Raw genomic sequence first — 23,445 nt, 5'->3', positions numbered from 1 at the left:
AAAGGGACTGAGAAAATATTTGAAGAGATTATCGTTGAAAACTTCCCTAATATGGGAAAGGAAATAGTTAATCAAGTCCAGGAAGCACAGAGAATCCCATACAGGATAAATTCAAGGAGAAATAGACCATTACACATATTAATCAAACTGTCAAAGATTAAATACAAAGAAAACATATTAAAAGCAGCAAGGGAAAAACAACAAATAACACACAAGGGAATCCCCATAAGGTTAACAGCTGATCTTTCAGCAGAAACTCTGCAAGCCAGAAGGGACTGGCAGGACATATTTAAAGTGATGAAGGAGAAAAACCTGCAACCAAGATTACTCTACCCAGCAAGGATCTCATTCAGATTTGATGGAGAAATTAAAACCTTTACAGACAAGCAAAAGCTGAGAGAGTTCAGCACTAACAAACCAGCTCTACAACAACTGCTAAAGAACTTCTCTAGGCAAGAAACACAAGAGAAGGAAAAGACCTACAATAACGAACCCAAAACAATTAAGAAAATGGTAATAGGAACATACATATTGATAATTACCTTAAATGTAAATGGAATAAATGCTCCCACCAAAAGACACAGATTGGCTGAATGGATACAAAAACAACACCCATATATTTGCTGTCTACAAGAGACCCGCTTCAGACCTCGAGACACATACAGACTGAAAGTAAGGGGATGGAAAAAGATATTTCATGCAAATGGAAACCAAAAGAAAGCTGGAGTAGCAATTCTCATATCAGACAAAATAGACTTTAAAATAAAGACTGTTAGAACAGACAAAGAAGGACACTACATAATGATCAAGGGATCTATCCAAGAACAAGATATCACAATTGAAAATATTTATGCACCCAACATAGGAGCACCTCAATACATAAGGCAAATACTAACAGCCATAAAAGGGGAAAGCGACAGTAACACATTCATAGTAGGGGACTTTAACACCCCACATTCACCAATGGACAGATCATCCATAATGAAAATAAATAAGGAAACACAATCTTTAAAGTATTTGTAATGAGGTGGATAGACCTAGAGTCTGTCATACAGAGTGAAGTAAGTCAGAAAGAGAGAGACATATGCCGTATGCTAACACGTATATATGGAATTAAAAAAAAAAATGTCATGAAGAACCCTGGGGTAAAACAGGAATAAAGACAAACCTACTAGAGAATGAACTTGAGGATATGGGGAGGGGGAAGGGTAAGCTTTGACAAAGCGAGAGAGAGGCATGGACATATATACACTACCAAACATAAGGTAGATAGCTAGTGGGAAGCAGCCACATAGCACAGGGAAATCAGCTCGGTGCTTTGTGACCGCCTGGAGGGGTGGGATAGGGAGGGTGGGAGGGAGGTAGACGCAAGAGGGAAGAGATATGGGAACATATGTATATGTATAACTGATTCACTTTGTTACAAAGCAGAAACTAACACACCATTGTAAAGCAATCATACTCCAATAAAGATGTTTAAAAAGAAAAAAAAAACATGGCTAGCCTGGAATTTCCAACAGAAGTGAGAAATATCATTTACATATGTCTATATAGATAGATAGATATTTACGGATAAATGTTGTGTATACCTTTATAGTATTATAAACGTATAACATGCTGATTAAAGACAGTTTGAAAGAACTACATAATTAAAACTTTTAAAATTACTTTGAGCTCATTTTAATTTAGCAAAATCCTTACTTACCAAAATAATCATTTGCCAACATTTTTAGTTTGCCTTCTCAGTTATTGTTTTCTGCTTTTTTCTTTTAGATAGTATTACTATATTATTATTACTTTATATCTTTTTTCTTAGTATTAAGGTATTTTAATATTACTGTATTTATAAAATTTTAATAGCTGAGGAACAGTCAATTGAGTAAATTCATTATTGTTTAATCATTCTCCTAGTGTCGGAAGTTTAGATCGTTTCCAATACCAGGTATTGTGTAATCCTTAGTTTTCCTTTGATTGGTAGGTTGGGTCCTGGTGAGTCTGGGTTTGCATCCTCTCCTTCCTCCCTCTCCCAGCCCTTGATATATGACCAAGAAGCCCAGAGAGAGTTCTTGGCCCAGGGATATTAGTACACTGTGTTAGTAGAACTCCCAGTTTGTTGTCCAGAATGAACATCGTTGGCCTCCAGGGATCCTTGCTTTAGTGCAGAGAAAGGAATCCACGCCTGGGTGGCAAAGAGGAAACCTGGCTTCCAGTCGTGGCTGTGAGTTCACCGCTGTGTGACACTGGGCTTGTGCTCTCACCTCTCTGATCCCCCAGTTTCCTCTCATTTGAGAGAATGACCAGTTAGTCTATGGACTTCAGTAGCTCTGCTGCTCTTTAGATTTATCTCATCTCTGAACTGCCTTGGTATGAAGAATTCTCTGGGAACTCTCCTTCCATTCTGATTGGTCAGGCCTTTTCTTGGGGGTATTTGGTGGCTCAGTTCAGGGGTTGAGATCCCCTCCCCCACCTCCCTGCCTTTGCCCACACGGTTTCTTTCCTCCATCTGCATTACCTTTCTTCCCAACTCAGAGATGATGCTTGAGCAGTGCCCAGCTCAGGGTGCCCGCTTTGTTTTTTTTCTTCTACTCAGTACATAACATAGCTCAGATACCCCCTTCCTTGATGAAGTCTCTCTAACTGGGCCACCACAGCTCCGTGTCCTGGCCCCCATGGTAGCCCTTATCGTGGTGTTTGATGCTACTGCCCTTGCCCGCACGGACTGTGACGTCCTCGAGGCACACATCAAGCCTCACTGCTCTGTGGCAAGGTGCCTGGCACCAAGTGGCTGTTCGTGACTGTGTGGAATAAGGGAATAAAAGCGCACCACCCCTGGTGGCACAGTGGTTAGGAATCCACCTGCCAATGCAGGGGACACGGGTTCGAGCCCTGGTCTGGGAAGATCCCACATGCCGTGGAGCAACTAAGCCTGCGAGCCACGACTACTGAGCCTGTGTGCTGCAACTACCGAAGCTTGCGTGCCTAGAGCCTGTGTTCTGCAACAAGAGAAGCCACCGCAATGAGAAGCCCGCACACCGCAACAAAGAGTAGTCCCCGCTCACCCCAACTAGAGAAAGCCTGCGCGCAGCAATGAAGACCCAGTGCAGCCAAAAATAAATAAGTAAATTTATTAAAAATAATAGCGCACTGCTCTGAGCAAGCTGACCTTACGCTGACGATCTGGAGCTGGCAGAATAAACACAAACCACCCTCCTCAGCTGCAAAACAGGAAAGCAACTTGGGGAGGTTTCCTCTGTTTCCCTTGTTGGAGCAGAGGATGCACATTTTTAGGGCTGAGCAGGTCCAAGCTGAAGGGTTTTACCTCACCAGCATATCCGTTTCCAGCATCTCTTTAAATGCAAGTTAGAGTCTCTCCCCAGGGATATCTGGCAGATTCCATTTCACTCTGAATAATTTTCATCCTCTTTAGGCAGAGAGGTGGGTATGGAATGAGGGCGTTACCTGGCTGCGTCTGAAGTCCTGGGTCTGCCCTCAAAGTTGTCTCATTTCCATTCCCTCCACCTCCCGCCTTCCCAGCTCTGAGAGGGGCCCACTCTTGGTGCCCCTTCCTGTGCGTACACAGAGGCAGAAATAAAACTGAGTAGGCCTCGCTCGTTTAATCTCCACCACCACCTTTCCAGGTAGGTTTTACATCCCCACTTTCACAGCTGAGGAAGCTGAGACCCAGAGAACTTTGTTAACCTGCCCGAGTCACAGAGGCTAAGTGGCCGAGGTGCGATTCAAACTTCGGTCTAAATTAAGGGCTTCTCAGGGGCAGCTTCTGTGCTAAAGAATCTTTACAAGGATGAACCCATTTACTTCCTAGGAACCCTCAGGAAACCCCAGGAGACAGCTGGGTTAGCCCCATTTTGCAGTAAGATACAGAAACTGGGGCACAAGAGGGAAAGCAAAGCAGCTGTGCAAGGTCACAGGGCTACTAACCGGCTTGCCCTCATCGTGTCTGACTCAGGACTAGGTCTCTGTCTGTGCCTCTTCTTCCTCTGCCTGGTGTCTTCACTCAGGCAAAGGCAACAGCTGCATTCAGGTGGCTGGGCAGTGCATCTCAATGAGTATTTGGCCCAGTAGGAATGATGTGGGACAGCATGCAGCTGGTCACCAGGCCCCGCCAGGGGGGCTCTGTGGACTCGGAATCTTGCAAGCTGGAAATCTCTGTGGATAAGCCCTGTGGTTCTGCTCCAAGGGACGGGACACTCCTTCTCCCTGAGTAGCTCTAGAAGCTCTAGTGGAACAAGTGTTTCCTCCGTGGCTGTATCTCCAACATCCTGGTGCTTGGGAGGAAGGCCATTTAGGTTACTCTCCTGGATCCCAGCAGTGACTCCTAACCAGGCTCCCAGAACCTCTCTCGCCTCCCTCCAGTCCACTCAGTGCACAATAGCCAGAATAATCATTAAAAAAAAATACAGGGTTTCCTGGTGGTGCAGTGGTTAAGAATCCGCCTGCCAATGCAGGGGACATGGGTTCGAGCCCTGGTCCAGGAAGATCCCACATGCCGTGGAGAAACTAAGCCCGTGTGCCACAACTACTGAGCCTGCGCTCTAGAGCCCGCGAGTCACAACTACTGAGCCCATGTGCTGCAACTACTGAAGCCCGCACGCCTAGAGCCTGTGCTCTGCAACAAGAGAAGCCACCGCAATGAGAAGCCCTCCTCACCGCAACAAAGAGTAGCCCCCGTTCGCCGCAACTAGAGAAAGCCCGCGCGCAGCAACGAAGACGCAACGCAGCCAAAAATAAATAAATTTATAAAAAAAAAAATACAGAGCTGAGGATGCCACTCACTCCCTGGAAACGCTATCATGGTTTCCCATTGCTCTTAAGAAATAGCCAAAATCCTTGCCTTGACCATCCCACGGGAGGGCCTGTCTCCCTCACTACGCTTCAGCCACCTTGATGTTTCGGTTTCTTGGTTTGCTCTTTTCCACCCTGGGATGTTTTGCTCTTCGTAGTCTTTTATTTTAAAATATTCCCTATGCTATGCCAGGCCCACCTCTTATCTTTTAAATCTTGTCTTTAGTGTCTGTTCCTCAGAGAACCACCCCTAACACCTGCAGAGCTCTACCATCTCCTCTCGTAGTTCTTCCCTTTCGTGATATTTATCATCACGTATCATCAATTCTTTATTTAATGTAGGCAGCATTTCAGTGTTGATCCCTCACTGGTATGTAAGCTCCCGCGTGGGGCAGGGGCTTCCTGTCCCGGACTCCAGTACCTGATGCCGTGCAATATGTACATAGTAGACCAGTGACAGATATTTCCTGAATAAAGGATGTTAAGGAGTGAGTTATTCTTACCTTGGAAGCTATTTCCTGCAGACACCTGAATTTTCCAAGCCCGACTTTTGCAGACGCTCTTCTTGGAAACCTCTTTCAAATGAAGCTATCCTTACACTCCGAACATCAACGGCTACGGGGAACACACAACTGCAACGAATTTCTGCTTGTAATTAAATTACAGCGAATGAAATAAGTGATACGTTGATCTTTCTCCCTGCTCACATATCTGGGTCTGTGTGTTGCATACTAATTTCTGGTCTAAATCAATTAAAGTCCTTTGGAAAAAAAGGACTGTCCTTTAGAACAGAAGTAAGAGAAATGTTTGGAGAATTGCGGAAGACAGCTGGGCTCTTGAAGAGAGATTGGAAGGGGCAGAAGGGAGGGAACTTTCAGGTCCCGTAGCTCTGCTTTCACCTGACGAGTGAAATCTGGGTTTTGAGACCTTAATCAACCTGGATTGTGGAAATGGACCTCACTGTGAATCGTCTCAGTCCTTAGGAGAAGCAAATAACAAGAAAACAACAGGATCTTAGGGAGTTAGTCTAAACAATGAGCATCTCTGAGCTGCCCCGTGGCTAATATGGCTTTAGGACAGCTTTCTTCTTCTCCAGCTACAGTACCAGGTGGGGATAACTGATGTTGGTAATGAGGGTCTGGAGGCCTCATAACATCTCAGACACCTGGGGATGGCTTGACTGCTTTCAGACTGCTCTTACTCAGGCAGGAAAGTAAAATCTACATTAAGATTCATAAAAATTTTACATTTTCTCTTGCGAATTGCTGTCTCAGTCATTCAAGAAATCTGTGTTCAGTTTATATAAAAGGGGACCCAGACACAGTGTCTGTCCTTGAGATCTGTGTGTGGGGAAGAAAGTAGCAAGTGCTCTAGACAAGGCATAATTATTGGTTTGGAGGTGCTGTAATAAAACATACGTCACCTGCTACTGTATATGTACATCTCTTGTGGTAGCGGGGCTTTATTGGGTTGTATCCTGATAAAAGTAGTCAATTTAATCTACAGAAAAAAATCCTGCGTGTCAAGTGAGAGCTCTCTGAAAATATTCTCACTGTCGATCACCAGTGGAAGAGGCAGGGTTCTCAGACAGGAAAGTGAACCTTGGAAAGCATTAGGTAGGAAGGATGGAGAACTCCTGTTTTTCTCAGGGCCTCCCTTGGTTCTACTTTTAAGGCCTTAAGATGTCTAGACTCACCTGTGGTAACTTACCCTGTGTCAGGTATTGGGCTAAATTTCTTTATATAGGAATCCCAGCCCTACAATGGAAGGAGTGATTATCTCCAGTTTTACAGAAAGGGAGACTGAGACTCTGAGAGAGTAGAGTTTTATAACTAGTAAAGGAGATGGTCTTGGGATCCAATACAAGGTCTGTGTGAACATACAGCTTGCACTTTTACCCATGGAGCTATGATGTATTCTGGATGGTGAGTTTGAAGCAGTGATGTGTTGATAACTGTTTAACAACTAGCTCTGAAAAATAGATAAACAATAGATAAACAAAATAGATAAACAATGCTCTGCTATTTGCTGATTTCTGTGGTGTAAATACTCCCACCATGGCTGATTTCAAGCTACCAACATGAAGGTGCTCACTGAACAGGGAGGTGGGAAGAGATACGCACAGCTGAGCCGACTAAGGCACACCTCTGAAGTCACGCACACAATCGAAACAAGCTAGAAGCTTCTACAGGGTGAAGCCTACAAGCTCCGGAGGAGAAAGCCTAGTACTGAGCTGAGTGAAGGCTTGAGAGCTAGTTTATTCACACATATTGCTCTCTTTCTTCTTTTGTTTTCCAGAAGATTTACTGAAGCTCTGAATGAACGCCTCTCCTTGCTCAGCTGTACCACAAAAAATTTAGGAAAGGGGGGAAGCCCCTCTCACCCACTCCACTAGTCTCCAGTGGTGGTGTCAGAAGACGCTTAGTGAGACATCCCCAAGGGAACAGGGAACCTTGGGTAGTAGGGCTATAGCTCTTCCTCCTCTCAGGAAAATCTTCCATTGATTATTTCAGGGAGATGGCATTTTTCCCCTAGAGAAGCTTTGAAATGTTCTCTGGGATAACTGAGCTCTAGCTCAGTTTTCCCTCATTGTCTGTGGACAGTGGTCAGGGATGCGATTCTTTCTCATGACTCCGTGGATTCAGTTCATTCTTCCAGGCTTTCTGGTCAAGTCTTCTCTTTCTCATCCTCTACCTACCATTGCCTACATCAGTCACCATCTTTTCCAAACTCTTAGAGCACGTAGTGTTCGTCCAGTAAAACCAAGACTTTCTTTCTTTTTTTTTTTTTTTAAACATCTTTATTGGGGTATAATTGCTTTACAATGGTGTGTTAGTTTCTGCTTTATAACAAAGTGAATCAGCTATACATATACATATGTTCCCATATGTCTTCCCTCTTGCGTCTCCCTCCCTCCCACTCTCCCCATCCCACCCCAAACCAAGACTTTCTGAAGCTCCAAGCAAACGAAGGGTTCCAGAAAACAATAGTATTTTCTGGCTATCTGAGGGGTTACCATTTTTGGCATGAAAACATTATTTAAGCTAATTCTTTTGGACAGCAAACCATACTGAATAATTCTTTAATTGAAAATAATTTAACTTTATTTTCATGACATGGTGCAGAGGGAAGACCATTTGATGGAAAGATGAGAAAAGTTGTGTTTCCAGCTGAGTTCCACCACTAATGAGATGAGAGGCCTGAAAAGTCACTTTTCCTCCCTGGCCTCTGAGAAAATGGGGTTATTGGCTTAGATGTTCTTCAAGGTTCCTCCGAGGTCTTACATTCCATGATGTTCTGGTATTGCAGAGTTCCAGTAACGGGAAAGGGATGAGGCAAGTGCACTCAAGTTTCTATTAGATTTATATCTGATGATTTCTTACTAGCCACACAAATCAGTTACTACTGCTAAATCATGTTTACCATACAGATTTTAAAAAACATTCTAATTGATACTTAATTCTACTTGGTGAGCAAAATTCAAATTTTTGCACAGCAACAGATTAGAAGTCAAAGATTTTCTTAATACTATTAAGTGGATTTTCTTCTTCATGAGTTGAGTCTGGCAAGGCTTTGATCATGGGCCTTGACAGAATGTTGGTATTTTTATGCCTTTTCGAAAGCCCCAGCTGTCTGAGACACTCTGTCCCTGTGGTCTCACAAATCTGACTTGATCACTCTGAATTTATTTCTCAGATAAAGCTACTGAGTGTGGGAGAGTTGCTTTTTCCTTTACATGAAGGTCACCAACTTCAATTTTGTGGTTTTCTATTTATTAGTTGATGCCACTGGCATGCAAAGTTTGGCTAGGCTGTTACTCTGCTTCCAAATCCTTCCATCATCTCTGACTTTCCAGTGAATTCCCATCAGAGACTGTCCCAACAGTTCTGTTTTCTCCTCAAGCTTCACCCCATCCCATCCTTCTCAGCCAAGCAAGAGGCTGTACTTTTCTTCTCCATCTCAAAGCTCTTAAAGCACACAGTGATTTTCCTTTCCTCATTCATTCATTCATTCAAAATCTCTTGAATGTTCAATCGATATGAACTGGGCGTAGGCCTTCCCCCTTGAGGTACTTCCACTCTGGTGGAGGGTTAGAAGGAATAAAAACACCAATAAATGTGTATCTTACAAGTCTTTGAACACCAGAGGAGAAGCATTTACTTTGCTTGTATGGAAGAATCAGGAAAGTTCCCCAGAGAAAGTGATCTGTGAGTCGTGTCTGAGAGGGCGAGTCAGAGTTCAATAGGAGACAATTGGGTGACCAGCACTCCAGGTGGAGGGAACAATGTGTAAAAGACCATAAAGGCATGAGATAGTGTGACATGATCATAGACAGAGTGAGAGAGGGCCTAGAAAGCAGGACATGTTGGAGCCGTGTTGGGAGAGGAGCTGGAAAAGCTGGTAGGAGCTCCATCATCTGGGGGGAAGAAGTGTCTTCCCTCATCTGTGCTCCTGGCACCACTCCCTTCTCCAGCATCTTGCTTCTGAGTTCTCCTTTTCTTTGGTATCTTATCTTTCAGCTCACAGAGAGGTGCAATTCTTATCTTTCTTACAAACACACACAAACACACACACACACACCAACTTCACCCCGCTCTGCTTTAAGCTTGCATCTCATAGTCCTTATACCTAGTTTCAAGTTCTTGAGAGAGCAGGTTGTCTCACTTTCTCTACTTCTTCACCTCTCATTCTCTCTACCTCATCGCAGTCTGGCTTGAGACAAAATAAGACGTGTGCTTGGGCACATCATCCAATCCTAAAGTTGTAAATCTAAAGTCTACGAGTCAAATTTTTTTCTTCACCCCACTGTGAATTTTAAGGAATGCCATTTTATTTTCTTCCTTATTTATTTGCAGCTCAGGTAGGCTCAGTTCCTCTCTGAATATGTTTTAATTTACTTAAAACAAGTCTATCCTCTTTCCCCTGCACAATTATATAAAGCCAATGGCTCCTTTAATTCCAAGGCCATGGTGTTTCCCTGTTGATGCAAAGGCTGAAACAGCGATCCATCTTCTGGGGAGGGTGGCTGGGCTGTGGCAGGGCAGCCAGAGCATGGCAGCCCGAGCATTCCCTCAGAGCTTCTTGGAAGGAGCTTGGAAATTCGCAGTGAGTCACATGACTAGCCTCAGAGTGGCCAAGTTTCCAGAAAACAGAAATCGACACATATACAGAGACATAAGCCCATATGATTACAGTCGTGTTAAACTGCAAAATGCTGAAAATGATTTATTAATGCCAGCTTAGTTGACATAGAAGAGGAGCAGAGGAGTTACTTCTTAACAGAGTGTCCACTTCCTAATTCAGGTTGTCATTTCTGGCTCATGGTTTGGCAGCAAAAGACCAAAGCATTTGTCACACTAAACCGAATTGTGGAGAAAGAATAGGTTAAATGTGCACAGTACTGGCCAACAAAAGGTGAAGGAGAGATGCTACTTAAGGAAACGGGATTCAGTGTGAAGTTCCTGTCAGAAGACGTGAAGTCCTATTACACAGTCCATCTATTGCAGTTAGGAACTACCAATAGTGGTGAAGCCAGGACAGTATCTCAGAAGCAAGAAGAACTGCAATCCTGCAGGCTGTGGAACAAAAACCACATTCACAAAAAGATAGACAAGATGAAAAGGCAGAGGGCTATGTACCAGATGAAGGAACAAAACAAAACCTCAGAAAAACAACTAAATGAAGTGGAGATAGGCAACCTTCCAGAAAAAAAATTCAGAATAATGATAGTGAAGATGATCCAGGACCTCGGAAAAAGAATGGAGGAAAAGATCGAGAAGATGCAAGAAATGATTAACAAAGACCTAGAAGAATTAAAGAACAAACAAACAGAGACGAACAATACAATAACTGAAATGAAAACTACATTAGAAGGAATCAATAGCAGAATAACTGAGGCAGAAGAACGGATAAGTGACCTGGAAGACAGAATGCTAGAATTCACTGCTGTGAAACAGAATAAAGAGAAAAGAATGAAAAGAAATGAAGACAGCCTAAGAGACCTCTGGGACAACATTAAATGCAACAACATTTGCATCATAGGGGTCTCAGAAGGAGAAGAGAGAGAGAAAGGACCCGAGAAAATATTTGAAGAGATTATAGTCGAAAACTTCCCTAACATGGGAAAGGAAACAGCCACCCAAGTCCAGGAAGTGCAGAGAGTCCCATAGAGGATAAACCCAAGGAGAAACACGCTGAGACACATAGTAATCAAATTGGCAAAAATTAAAGACAAAGAAAAATTACTGAAAGCAGCAAGGGATAAATGACAAATAACATACAAGGGAACTCCCTAAGGTAAACAGCTGATTTCTCAGCAGAAACACTACAAGCCAGAAAGGAGTGGCATGATATACTTAAAGTGATGAAAGGGAAGGCCCTATAACCAAGATTTCTCCAGAAAGTGGGTATAGAGGGAACCTATGTCAACATAATAAAGGTCATATACGACAACCCACAGCAAACATCATTCTCAATGGTGAAAGACTGAAAACTTTTCCTCTGAGATCAGGAGCAAGACACGGATGTCCACTCTCACCACTATTATTCAACATAGTTTTGGAAGTCCTAGCCACGGCAATCAGAGAAGAAAAAGAAATAAAAGGAATCCAGATTGGAAAAGAAGAAGTAAAACTGTCACTGTTTGCAGATGACATAATACTATACATAGATAATCCTAAAGATGCCACCAGAGAACTACTAGAGCTAATCAATGAATTTGGTAAAAGTGCAGGATACAAAATTAGTGCACAGAAATCTCTTGCATTCCTATACACTAATGCTGAAAAATCTGAAAGTGAAATTAAGGAAACACTCCCATTTACCATTGCAACAAAAAAGAATAAAATACCTAGGAATAAACCTACCTAGGGAGACAAAAGACCTTTATGCAGAAAACTATAAGACACTGATGAAAGAAATTAAAGATGATACCAACAGATGGAGAGATATACCATGTTCTTGGATTGAAAGAATCAATATCGTGAAAATGACTATACTACCCAATGCAATCTACAGATTCAATGTAATCCCTATCAAATTACCAATGGCATTTTTTACGGAACTAGAGCAAAAAATCTTAAAATTTGTATGGAAACACAAAAGACCCCGAATCGTGAAAGCAGTCTTGAGGGAAAAAAACGGAGCTGGACAAATCAGACTCTGTGACTTCAGAGTGTGGTACATATATACAATGGAATATTACTCAGCCATAAAAGGGAGTGAAATTGGGTCATTTGTTGAGACATGGATGGATCTATAGACAGTCAAACAGAGTGAAATAAGTCAGAAAGAGAAAAACAAATATCGTATATTAGCACATAGATATGGAACCTAGAAAAATGGTACAGATGATGGGTTTGCAGGACAGAAATTGAGACACAGATGTAGAGGACAAACATATGGACACCAAGGGGGAAAAGCAGCGGCGTGGTGGTGGTGGTGGTGTGATGAATTGGGTGATTGGGATTGACATGTATACACTGATGTGTATAAAATTGATGACTAATAAGAACTTGCTGTATAAAAAAAAGATTTAAAAAAAAATAATAAATTATAGAATAGTATCTCACTTTCATTCTACTACCTGGCCAGATTTCGGAGTGCCTGAACCACCAGTTTCATTTCTCAGTTTGAATCCTGAATACGGGACTGCGGTAATCCGCCGTAGTGCCGGCATCGGGCGGTCAGGCACATTTTCTCTGGTGGACATTTGTCTGGTTCCGATGGAAAAAGGAGACAATATTAACATTAAACAACTGTTACTGAGTATGAGAAAATGCTGAATGGGGCTGACTCAGACACCAGATCAACTCAGATTTTCATACATGACTATAATAGAAGGAGCAAAGTTTCTAAAGGGAGATTCAGGTGTACAGAAATGGTGGAAAGAACTTTCTAACGAAGACGTTATGTCCTGTTTTTGATCAGTCACCATCCAAAATAATGAGTGAAAAATACAATGGCAACAGGATAGGCCTAGAAGAAGAAAAACTGACAGGTGACAGATATACAGGACTGTCCTCTGAAATGCAAGATACTCTGGAGGAAAACAGCGAGAGTGCTCTGCGCAAATCACCTCCTGGGGGACAGGAAAGAGCACAGCTCAGAAGGTGTAGCAGATGAAGCAGAGTTTGAACGAGACCCAACGAAAAAAGGAAAAGACGGTTTTATTGGCAACCTATTCTCACTAAGATGGGGTTTGTGTCAGTCATTTTGGTTGGTGCTTTTGTTGGCTGGACACTGTTTTCTCAGCAAAACACCCTATAAATAACTAATTTTGCCCTGCAAGTTTCGGCACTGGTAGCTGACAGTGTTGGGTGAATCACGGGGTTTTTCATCTGTTAGCAAATTCCTCAGACCCCAGAAGGTGTGGTTGACTAGACACCCACAGAGAAGTGGGGTGTCCAGTACCCCCAGCACCCCAGGGCGCTGCTCACACTGTACCCACTCCCTAAAATCAAGACTTGAAAACTTCTTAAGATCTGGTACATTTTCAGCTGTATGCATACATGTTAAGTGTAATATTTCACCTGACCAGACTAAGAAGTCCTTTATCACAAGGATTTGTTGTGGAGGCTATCTGGATTTTACCCTGCACTTGATATAAGCAATAAATATTGTGGTTTTATCGATATTATTACTGAAAAGAAAATGACCTTTAAATAATGCATGTAATGTATAATGTACTGTTGATGTGGGCATCAACATTGTATCTTCTTAACCACTTCAGGGCAAATATATTTTATTAGTACCTATTTACTCTTACTTTTGTAGTTAAATGTACTTTTTAAAAGCTCAATTTGAAAAAAATCTGTTACCATAAAAAAATAATAAACTGAATGTTGATTCAAAAAAAAAAAAAAAAAGGTAATCCATCTTCCTTTATCCTCACTCAGAGAAGAAGTGTGCCGTGATGGGCACTCAGCAGAAAACAGAATCTGGGCAGCCACGTTTAGCCTGTTTATGAGTGGAAGAGGAAAATTGCTCTGTAGAGAGATGTGCAGAGGGAAGAGGGAATGGCCCCAAAGAGAGGGGTCTCAATGATGGGTGGGTCTGTGACCTGGTTTAGAGGGGGTGGGTCCAGTTCCTGGAACCAAGTCTTCCCGGGACCTGTCAGCACTTCCTGCCTGTGAATTCATGTTGACATTTCCCTCCAAAAAACTCACCTTTTGCTTAACGTTGTTCAGGGAAGTTCTGTTTCTTAAAACCAAAACCTTTTAAAGGGACTGATGGAACCCAATTCACATTCAGGTCTCTCTGATCTTCAGATTTGTGGTTTCTTCATGTCCAGTGGTTTGCCCAAGAGAGCAGAGATTCAAGTGCTGCATTGAATTAAAGCAGAGTCTGACATACTTTCCATTTTGTCCCTCTAGGATCCTGGCCTAGAACTGAATATCATAACTTAGGACAGGCTTTTAATGTGCCTGGGACTCTTTTTCATCATAAATGGTTGGCTGTTACTGCCCTACAGAACTGTTAATGATGTCAGGGGTTTTGGATATTTCCGTGGAAGTTACAATTTCATAGATCATGGATATTCATTCATTCAAGATTAATCTAATGTTTTTATTTGACAGAACTGTGTTTTGCATTGGGGATGCAGAGAAAAATGAAATACAATCCCTAACCCAAAGGACTCTCGGACTTTTAGAGGATAGATAAAAGTTAATAAAAATGCTCTTCTTACCGGTGATGAAACTGAACTGAGGCCTAGAATAGAAGATGTGATTTAATCAAAGACTTAATGATAATCTCTTTGTTCTTTCCATGCTGAATATATATCCTGTTTGGATGCTAAATTATTCTAAATCTTTTGGCCCAATTGGAATGGTAGTGGTGGAAAATTGGAGGCTTGCATTATTGACTTCAAAGAGAATGTGGATCCAGCATTCTTGCAAATTATGTAAGTATTAAGATTGCCAGGCATTAAGCCTACTTTTGGAAATAAATAATTGAGTTTTATTTATTTAATTTATTTATTTGACACAAGGTCATTCTACTTAGTGAAAATGAAATAAATAGATGCAAAATACTTTCAAAATTGCCTAACCAGTTGATTTCTGGTAACAGTGAAATACAATAACTAGGTCAACAAAAACATGGTATCAATCTTTGGGAGGCCACCTGAGGCTACTGTACTTGTTATCCTGAACTCATTGATTTTTGTAAAGTCTAGGCAAATATATTGCAAAATGGAAGCAAACTGTCAGCTGAAAGGGGGTGAGATACCAGAGGGATGACTTGAAAGTCCTGATACTAGCTAGGCTGGTTAGTAGATGGCCAGGGGTAAAAGACAGACAGGAAGAAGGCATTTTGAAAGTCTATGAGCTTTGTTGTTGGATGACATGATGAAACCGGTGGCAGGGCTACCTATGCCTTAGATATTGGAAGGGCTGTCTTGAGGCGCTCAATCTAGGTAGAGAAATGAACTTGGCCTTGAGAGGAGGCAAGGTCAAGGTGGCAAGAGTAGCTGATTGTGTCAAACTGAAGGAGGCAATGAGCAGGTGTGCATTCTGTAGGAAAATGAGCAATAAAGTTAGTGATGTCAAGAGCTGCTCATGGAATTATTCAGGGCTGAGTCTGGGGATAGAGTATGCATCAGGTAGGTTGGCCTTAAAAAGTCTCCCTGGGCGACTTCCCTGGTGGTCCAGTGGATAAGACTCTGCACTCCCAATGCAGGGGGCCTGGGTTCGATCTCTGGTCGGGGAACTAGATCCTGCATGTATGCCGCAACCAAGAGTCTACATGCTGCAACAAAGATCCCTCGTGCCACAACTAAGACCCGGTGCAGCCAAAATAACTAACTAAATAAATAAAAGTTAAAAAAAAAAAGAAGTCTCCCTGGGCTGACACCAGGCAAGAAGCCAAAGATGCAGTACTTGAGAAGGTTTTTTTTTTTTTTTTGCGGTATGCGGCCTCTCACTGTTGTGGCCTCTCCCGTTGCGGAGCACAGGCTCCGGACGCGCAGGCTCAGCGGCCATGGCTCACGGGCCCAGCCGCTCCGCGGCATGTGGGATCTTCCCGGGCCGGGGCACGAACCCGTGTCCCCTGCATCGGCAGGCGGACTCTCAACCACTGCGCCACCAGGGAAGCGCCCAGTTTTACTTTTATTTTATTGATGTTGATCTGGATTGATTCTTCCTGTGCATACTTTATAATAAACTTTGAAGTAGCTGTTAGTTTTTGTTACTGTCATTTGTTTTGCTCTTGAAAAACTTTATTCATTATTGTTGCTTCCACTTTTTTCCCTCTTTGGCCCTTATAGTTATTAAATTCAATTTTCCGAGATAAAATTTTTTAGATGTGAAATTAGCAAGAAGATTGGATCCTTTTGCTAGTTTTACTGAGTGCAGTTTTACCTTTCGACAGTTTTATTTTTTCTTGTTGTTGATTATTTCTTCAAAACGGATTTTTTTTCCCCTCAGGTCATTTGTTTTCTTTTTGCATTTTATAGCGTGCCCAGTAATACATGATTCTTCTGTTAGTTTTTGCCTATAACAGATTGTAGCCTGTAGAGCTTTCATGGTTGTCAGTTTCATTGCTGTGTTTTGTGGTAATTCTATCAGTAATACTTATCGTGAATTGGAATAAACAGGTACCAAAAATTTGTATTGTTTTCTTGACGTAAAGCGAGGAACATGCAAAAGGCAAAGGCATAAGATTTGAGTGTGCCGTGGGTTACATAGCCAGGAGTTCGGATTCTATAGGCGGTGCTCTTTCTTTTCAACCTCAGATACCTCCAGGGTACCTGGTAGCTTTTTCTTTCCTCCAGGAGGGTCTGGGGCTATCAGGCCAAGGATCAGGACTTTTGCCCAACAAGGCTGCTGATGGTGAGAAGCAGAGTTCACTCTGAATTTGTGCGTAAAGGTTGGAAAACACCATGTAAATGAAACAGCCCCCCGGGCCCTACTTATCTTTGTCAGGGGGACAAGCCGTTCCTTTCCTGGCCTTGGCTTCCAAGGTCCCCAGGCTGCCTTGGGGCTGGGCCTTTCATGCTCCTCTGGATCCAGCCAAGTTCCTCCAGGCTTGGAAAGGCTCCAGGCCTCTCTCCAGTTCCCCTACAGAACAAAGCCTCCCTGTAGGCCTGCTTGTCTGAATTCCAGGGGCCACATGTCAATGAAAGCACTTGGAAGTCACAGTCAGTTGTCTCCCTACCACCTCTAACTCTTGCGTTAGGTTCAATCCAGGCCATGGTTGTTATGACCACAATGTCCATTGGGATTTTCATTATTCATAAGACCATAGAAACGTGGCTAAGAACTAGACAAAACAAAATAAAAACAACCATGAACTTTCAGTCAATTTTTATTATGAACGGAGCATAAAATTTCATGATTCTTGGCTTGGCATTCTCTGGAGATAAGGGATTCCATGACCTTGTCTGGAGTTGACCCTCCCTGTGTATATGTTTACTGGATCCTACTCAGCTAAAGCCCATGTAGAACACTCTCACTGATGCCCCACATGATCAGCCTGAGGACGATGGATAGCCAATATTTATTGTAAAGCAAAGCATTTTTTTCCCTTCCCATTATTTACGGAAGCATGATATTTAATATGTTGATTACAAAAAAAAAAATCAACAGAAATCTATTGGCTGTGACTGTTTCACAATCTGTTTTCTGAAACTTTTGATATTTCTTTCCAACATGCTCTCAACCTATTTCTCATGTTAGCACAAGCTCTCTTGCTCTGTGTGTGGATTTAATCCTTAGTACTCCCTTTCAAATACTGATGCTTGTCTTAACCTTAGCTACAACTCAGATTATCCCACTGGGTTCTGGGTGTGGGATGGTTCCTGGTTAAGACCTCTCATAGTCTGTTTGGCTCCTGGAACCCTTTGAATGCCATGGCTGCTGTCAGGTTTGCCCCAGACTTTAAAAGAGAACCAGAGAGAATGGGAAGGATGTTTACTACTTACCCATCTCTCTGCATTTCACTAACGATTCTCTGGTTTTGCCTTCAGGCGTAAGTAGGTGATTATTTTTCTGAATTCCACAACCCCCTGGAGAACTGGAGATGGGCTTTGGGGCAGATCTGGCTTTTCAGCTTGTGTCTTTTTTACTAGATCTGTGATATTGGGCATGTTACTCTGAGTTTCTATTCTCTCATCCTTAAAAAAATTGTTCATGTAGATAAAGACAAATGCAGGTGTGAGTGCCTGGCAAACAGTAGGGGCTCAGGAAGAATTAGTTAGCCTGAAGTCCCTGAATGCATTTGATGTGACCTGTCTTTGCTTCCCATGGGCGTACTTGATTCTGGGGTTGCTTTGAGCCTAGAATAGTGATGCTGGTGCTGACTGTAAATTGAATTCTTCTGTCCAGACACAGGTCCTGAAGGGAGATGGGATATGCACTATAGGCCACACTGAACCTCTCTTTAGAAACTTGAGTGAGTCGTCTGGGTTTCTTAAATGTTCTACCTTACTTTCTTTCTGCCTCTGCAAAGGAAATGTGTGGGGATTTATATAATGCATGCAGGCTCTTTGAGGGCAGAGACAACATCGTGAAGGAAAAGAGCTGGCTTTATGTCTGGCTCTGTCACTTTCTAACAGCGTGACCCTGGGTAAGGGTAAGACTTTGCCTGAGTTTGTTTTCTCACCTGCAAAATGGGCATAAATCAGGGTAAGGTCCAGGTTTTGTGGAGGCTAAAACTTATATAGTTTGGGGGCCATGTTTAAGAAAAAGAACACAAAACTGTGAATACAAAATTAGTTATAAAACTTATATTTACTATGAGGAAAGAAATCACCATAAACCATAAAAAGTAAAGGGCTTCTGTGGAGCAACTAAGGCCGTGCACCACAACCACTGAGCCTGCTCTCTAGAGCTTGCAAGCCACAACTACTGAGCCCACATGCCACCCACAACTACTGAAGCCCGTGTGCCTAGAGCCTGTGCTCCGCAACAAGAGTAGCCACCACAATGAGAAGCCCGTGCACCGCAGTGAAGCGTAGCCCCGCTCTAAAGCCTGTGCTCAGCAACGAAGACCCGACGCAGCCAAAAATAAATTAATTAAAATAAATAAATTTATTTTTAAAAAAGTAAAAAATACCGTAAACATTATATAATTTAGAAAACTAATATTTATTATTATTTAACTACATGGCATACTTCAATAATACTCTTTTTGCTTACCTTTTTGGCTAATTACTGTCTGATTACCTTTCTATAAAACAATGATTTTCTAATATCTTTGTCTATAGAGAGGATAGAAAGATACTGTATTCTTTCCTTTGGCATGCTGATCAAAATTTTTATTTCATTGCTAAGAGTACTAAGAGTTTTCTTTAGTTCCACCTATATTGTTTAAATTTTTAGAGTTGTCAATTTGGGACAACTTCTATCAAGTTCAAAAAGATATGTGTATATAAGTTGTATTTAAGTGTTCTTGTATAGTACTTATATTAAACTCTGTGAAATGACAGTGTTCTTTAATCAGTTTGTCCTTGTCAACGTGTCAATCAGCAAAAATGTTTCAATGCATTTATATGATTCCCTCCTCTTCATTAACTGGATTATCAAATAATGCAAGAACCTATTTATTGCTTCTATTTGGAATTTATCTCTTCTCTTTCAAGATTAACTACATTTGTTTGTTATCTGAATTTTCTTTTTTATTACAATAGCATTTCAATGTCACAACAATTTCTGTTGATTTCATAGCTCAGATATGAATTTATTTGAATCTCCTCTCAGTTCTTTAGTAAATTGGTGATCTGCTTTGATCCTACAACCTCAGCGAGTTATTGGAGAGATTTACATCAGGTGATATAAGTGAAGAGGCTTTGTGAATGGCAAAATGTTATGTTCTTATAAATTAATATATTTCTCTCCTCTTCCCCAACTCCCCCTACCACTTGCCCCTCACACCCCCTGGACTTGTGGAGTTTCAGGCCCTCACACAGTGAGTGCCCAGTGAAGACCTATAAGCTGACTTACTGGTTCCCTTTCTAAAAACTGGGAGGAGGGAAGAGGATGGAAGTGGAGTATTAATTCTTATTTGTCACTGTCAACTTGCATCATGGTTTCTCTCTAGGACAAACAGGATGAAGTGTGATACAAATGTTCCTTGAAAGTTAGCTTTTAGAAAAAATAATCCCAGAATTTTCTTCTTTCTAACAAGGAGTCTTTGATCAGGGCTTCGGAAGTTTATCCTGTTTCTGCAGCCTGGGCCATAGGCATCAAATGGAGGTTACTAGTGCCTCCCCATCACCCACCCCCACCCCCATTCATTCATCCTGGAAGTGTATCCCCGGTAGAAGACCAGGGCTGGGCACGTGTGGCTCACCCCACATTTTATCTGTTATCTCCCCCCAACAAAGCTCCAGTTCCCAGAAGTCTTGTCAAGTACACCTGAAGGACGATGGGTTTCCTGTACAGCATAGATACTTCTGGCGCTTGGATTTAAATGCCAAGTGTAAAAGCAATCTACTTTTAAAGGAGAATTTTTTTATTTGAAAACTCACCCTTCAGAGTAATTTTATAGGGGAAAATAAAATCCATGAGGGAAAATAATTTCACTTGGTTGTTCTTTTTAAATGAATAATGGACGAGGTATACCCTTAAAAATGTGTGGTTGGTGTTTCTGTTTGTTTTTCTAAGTTCAGTTAATTAAACCCTGGTGGTTCCAGTGGGCTGTCTGGAACCACCAGAGAAATATCACCTCCTCCTGAAAGTCTCCCTTGATTCCCCTGGCAGAGTTAGGAGCTTCTTCCTTTCTCTCCTCCCACCCCCATAATGCTATGTGTTCACTTCCATCATAAGACTCATCCTGTTAGTATTATTAACCTATCTGTGTGCTTCCTGAACCAAGTGCTAGCTCCCTGAGGGCAGGAACTATGGTTTTTATCATCTTTCAGGCCTTACTACCGGTAGGTGCTCAGTACAACCTCCCACCTGGACTTCCCCTATAGTGGGCTCCTGGCACTTACCTGAAAACAGCTGTGTTGTTGGTGTCCTCTGCACTCTGCCCTAGGGGCTCAGCTATTCCCAAGCAGGTCATCCCTGCTGTAGGCACAATCTCTCCAGTCCCCCAAATCAAGGCTCAGGACTGCTGACTCCTTCTGGTCTGGATGGCAGTAGTCCTGACACGTTGGACAGAGTCCTCTGCAGAGATGATGGTCACTGCCCATGGCAACAAAGGCAGAGGAGCTGAGTTCGGGCACTTTGGTGCCGGCTACCCTCTTAGAGTGGGCCTGCCTGCCAGGATCTCCCTGGAAGGAGTGATCTCGTCTGTTGCCCAACTAGTTGTCACGCTGGGGTTTGACTTGAGGTTAAGGAAGTCTAACTCTCAGGAAGCCTTGCCCAGGCCAACAGTAAGGTTTTCCCGGGAGAAGATCCCAAGCCCCTGGCTATGGGCTGCTCTTGGTCAGTCTGACTCCAGAAAGAAATGGCATCAAGCCGAGAGGATGATGAATGGCTCTTGAAAGCGTAGGAAATTAGGTTTTATGACAAGCCATTTATTATCACCCTCCCTCCATCCCCACAGCCACAAATAAATAAATAAAAACCACTCAATATTTCAACCAATTGAAGAAACAGCAGAAAAGCCAAGTGCAATGTAGGAAAAGATACCAGCCCCAATGTGTGTGGCTCCTTCCCAGTAGAAATGCTGAGCAGGACAGGGGAGGGCTGATTTCCGATGAGCTGCCGCTCTCTGAAGCTGTTCACGCAGTGATAGCTGGTCTCCCGTGTGCCCAGCCACTGCCCATCCCTGGATATAGACTCCCACTGCCTCAGACCTCTGGCTCTATCCTCACTGTCATCCTGTGGCCCAGGCCACCCCCATCCACCTCCCAGACCACGGCATTTGCCTTCCCGTGGGTCTCTCACTTCCACTGGTGACCCTCAACCCATCACCCACATGGCAGCTGGAGCAACCTTGAAAAGGTACAAATTAGATCAGAGCACACTCAGCCACATACTCTTTCTTCTGTTCCTTGATGGCTCAATCTCTTCCCCACTCAAGAGCCCTCTGTGCTTATTCTTTCCACCACCACCCCGCCCCCGCTTTTCACTGGACTCACTTCTTTGCCTCCCTCAGGTCTCGATCCAAACATTACTTCTTTAAGGAGATGTTCTCCCCCTTGCCGACCTAAAAGCTGTCCTTCCCATCCTATGCCCTTATAGTACCCTCCGCTTTTCCTCGTGGCATGTGTTAAAATTTGTAATTCAGCCATGCCGTATTCTCCATGAAGGCAGGGGCGATGTCTGGTTGATTAATTGTTACATATCTAGTGTCTGATACCATGCCTAGTACATAGTAGGTGCTCATCAAATATTTATTGAATGGAAGGATCTGCAACTTACTTTCAATATAATAACATAAGTGGGCAGGGGTTAGAGCTTATATGCCACGAGCTGAATAGTTCTGAGAAAGCCTAGATACACAACTATGTTTCACTGCTAATTTATAGGAGTACCAGGGACCCAGACTAAGATTTAAGTCCTATCCACCTTAGACTTTAGACATAAAGAAACATGCCTGAGAAACAATAGATTCCATGGAGGCCATGTCAGAAGGGAGACTAACAGGATTCCTGAGAAAAAAATCACCCAAAGACAGAGTTTCTCAACATCAGTACTCTTGACGTTTTGGGTGGATAATTCTTTGATGTGGAGGGCTTTTTCTATGTATCATAGGATGCTTTGCAGCATCCCTTGCCTCTACCCACTTAATCCCATTAGCAGCCCTCATTCCTAGTTTGAGAACCAAAAATATCTCTAGACATGGCCTGTACCCTGGGGAGGGGGTGTAAAATTGCCCCCATTTGAGAACAACTACCCTAAGAGAAGAAATGACATAGTGAACAGATCCCAAGAAATGCCAGAAAGAAGAATGCATGGAGGTAGCTAATGTCAGCACTTATTCCATCCACTCTGTTGACTTGTATAAATCCCCAAAGGCAAGCATTGGGTCCCTAGTGATTATAACGTTTTGGGCTCAAGCATTCTTGCTGTGGGAACCCTCCCTGCCATCTGCACAAAACACAAAAAGAGCTATTTCCTCCTGGCTTCAAGGGGCAGTGGCTTGTCCCATATCAGCAGTGGCATTTGGGACACAGATTCAGAGCTGGCACAGATCCTCTGAGGAACCGTTAGGACCTGGGGCAGTGCTGGCTGCTGCAGGGAGTGACCAAACTCATTGGTTCTGAGATAAAAGTATCATTTCTTGGAATTCCCCACAAATATTTGGGAAGTAGGATTTTGGAAAACGTTGACTTCCTGTAATCCAACTGGCAGCAGAACTTACCCACTGTCAGGAATTTGTAATAAAGTTACCAACTTTATGATTAACTGACAGGCTGGTGAAGCTGACGATGCTAACATGTGCTGCTTACTTTTCAACTTGCAAAGCCTTGGTTTCTTTTGCTTTCCACAAAAACTCTACAGAGAGGCACCAGTACCATTATTAGTCCCTCTTTTATAGATAAACCAACTGCCCAGGGCACCACTGTTTGGACTAGGACCAGGTCCCTGGCCTCCAACACAAACCATGATTGGTCCTTTCAATGAAATCCTTTATCATCTTCTGCCAGGTTAGAGGGATAGTTTTATTCATTCAGCTAAGGCTGACCAACTGAAGCACAGACTCTGGTTTTTGTTACCTTTGCCTCTCCAAGTAATGAACTGAGCAAAG

The sequence above is a fragment of the Neophocaena asiaeorientalis genome, unplaced genomic scaffold (assembly GCF_003031525.2).
Source record: "Neophocaena asiaeorientalis asiaeorientalis breed wild unplaced genomic scaffold, Neophocaena_asiaeorientalis_V1.1 scaffold946, whole genome shotgun sequence".
Lineage (NCBI taxonomy): Eukaryota > Metazoa > Chordata > Mammalia > Artiodactyla > Phocoenidae > Neophocaena > Neophocaena asiaeorientalis.
Note: the sequence above shows the minus strand (reverse complement) of the source record.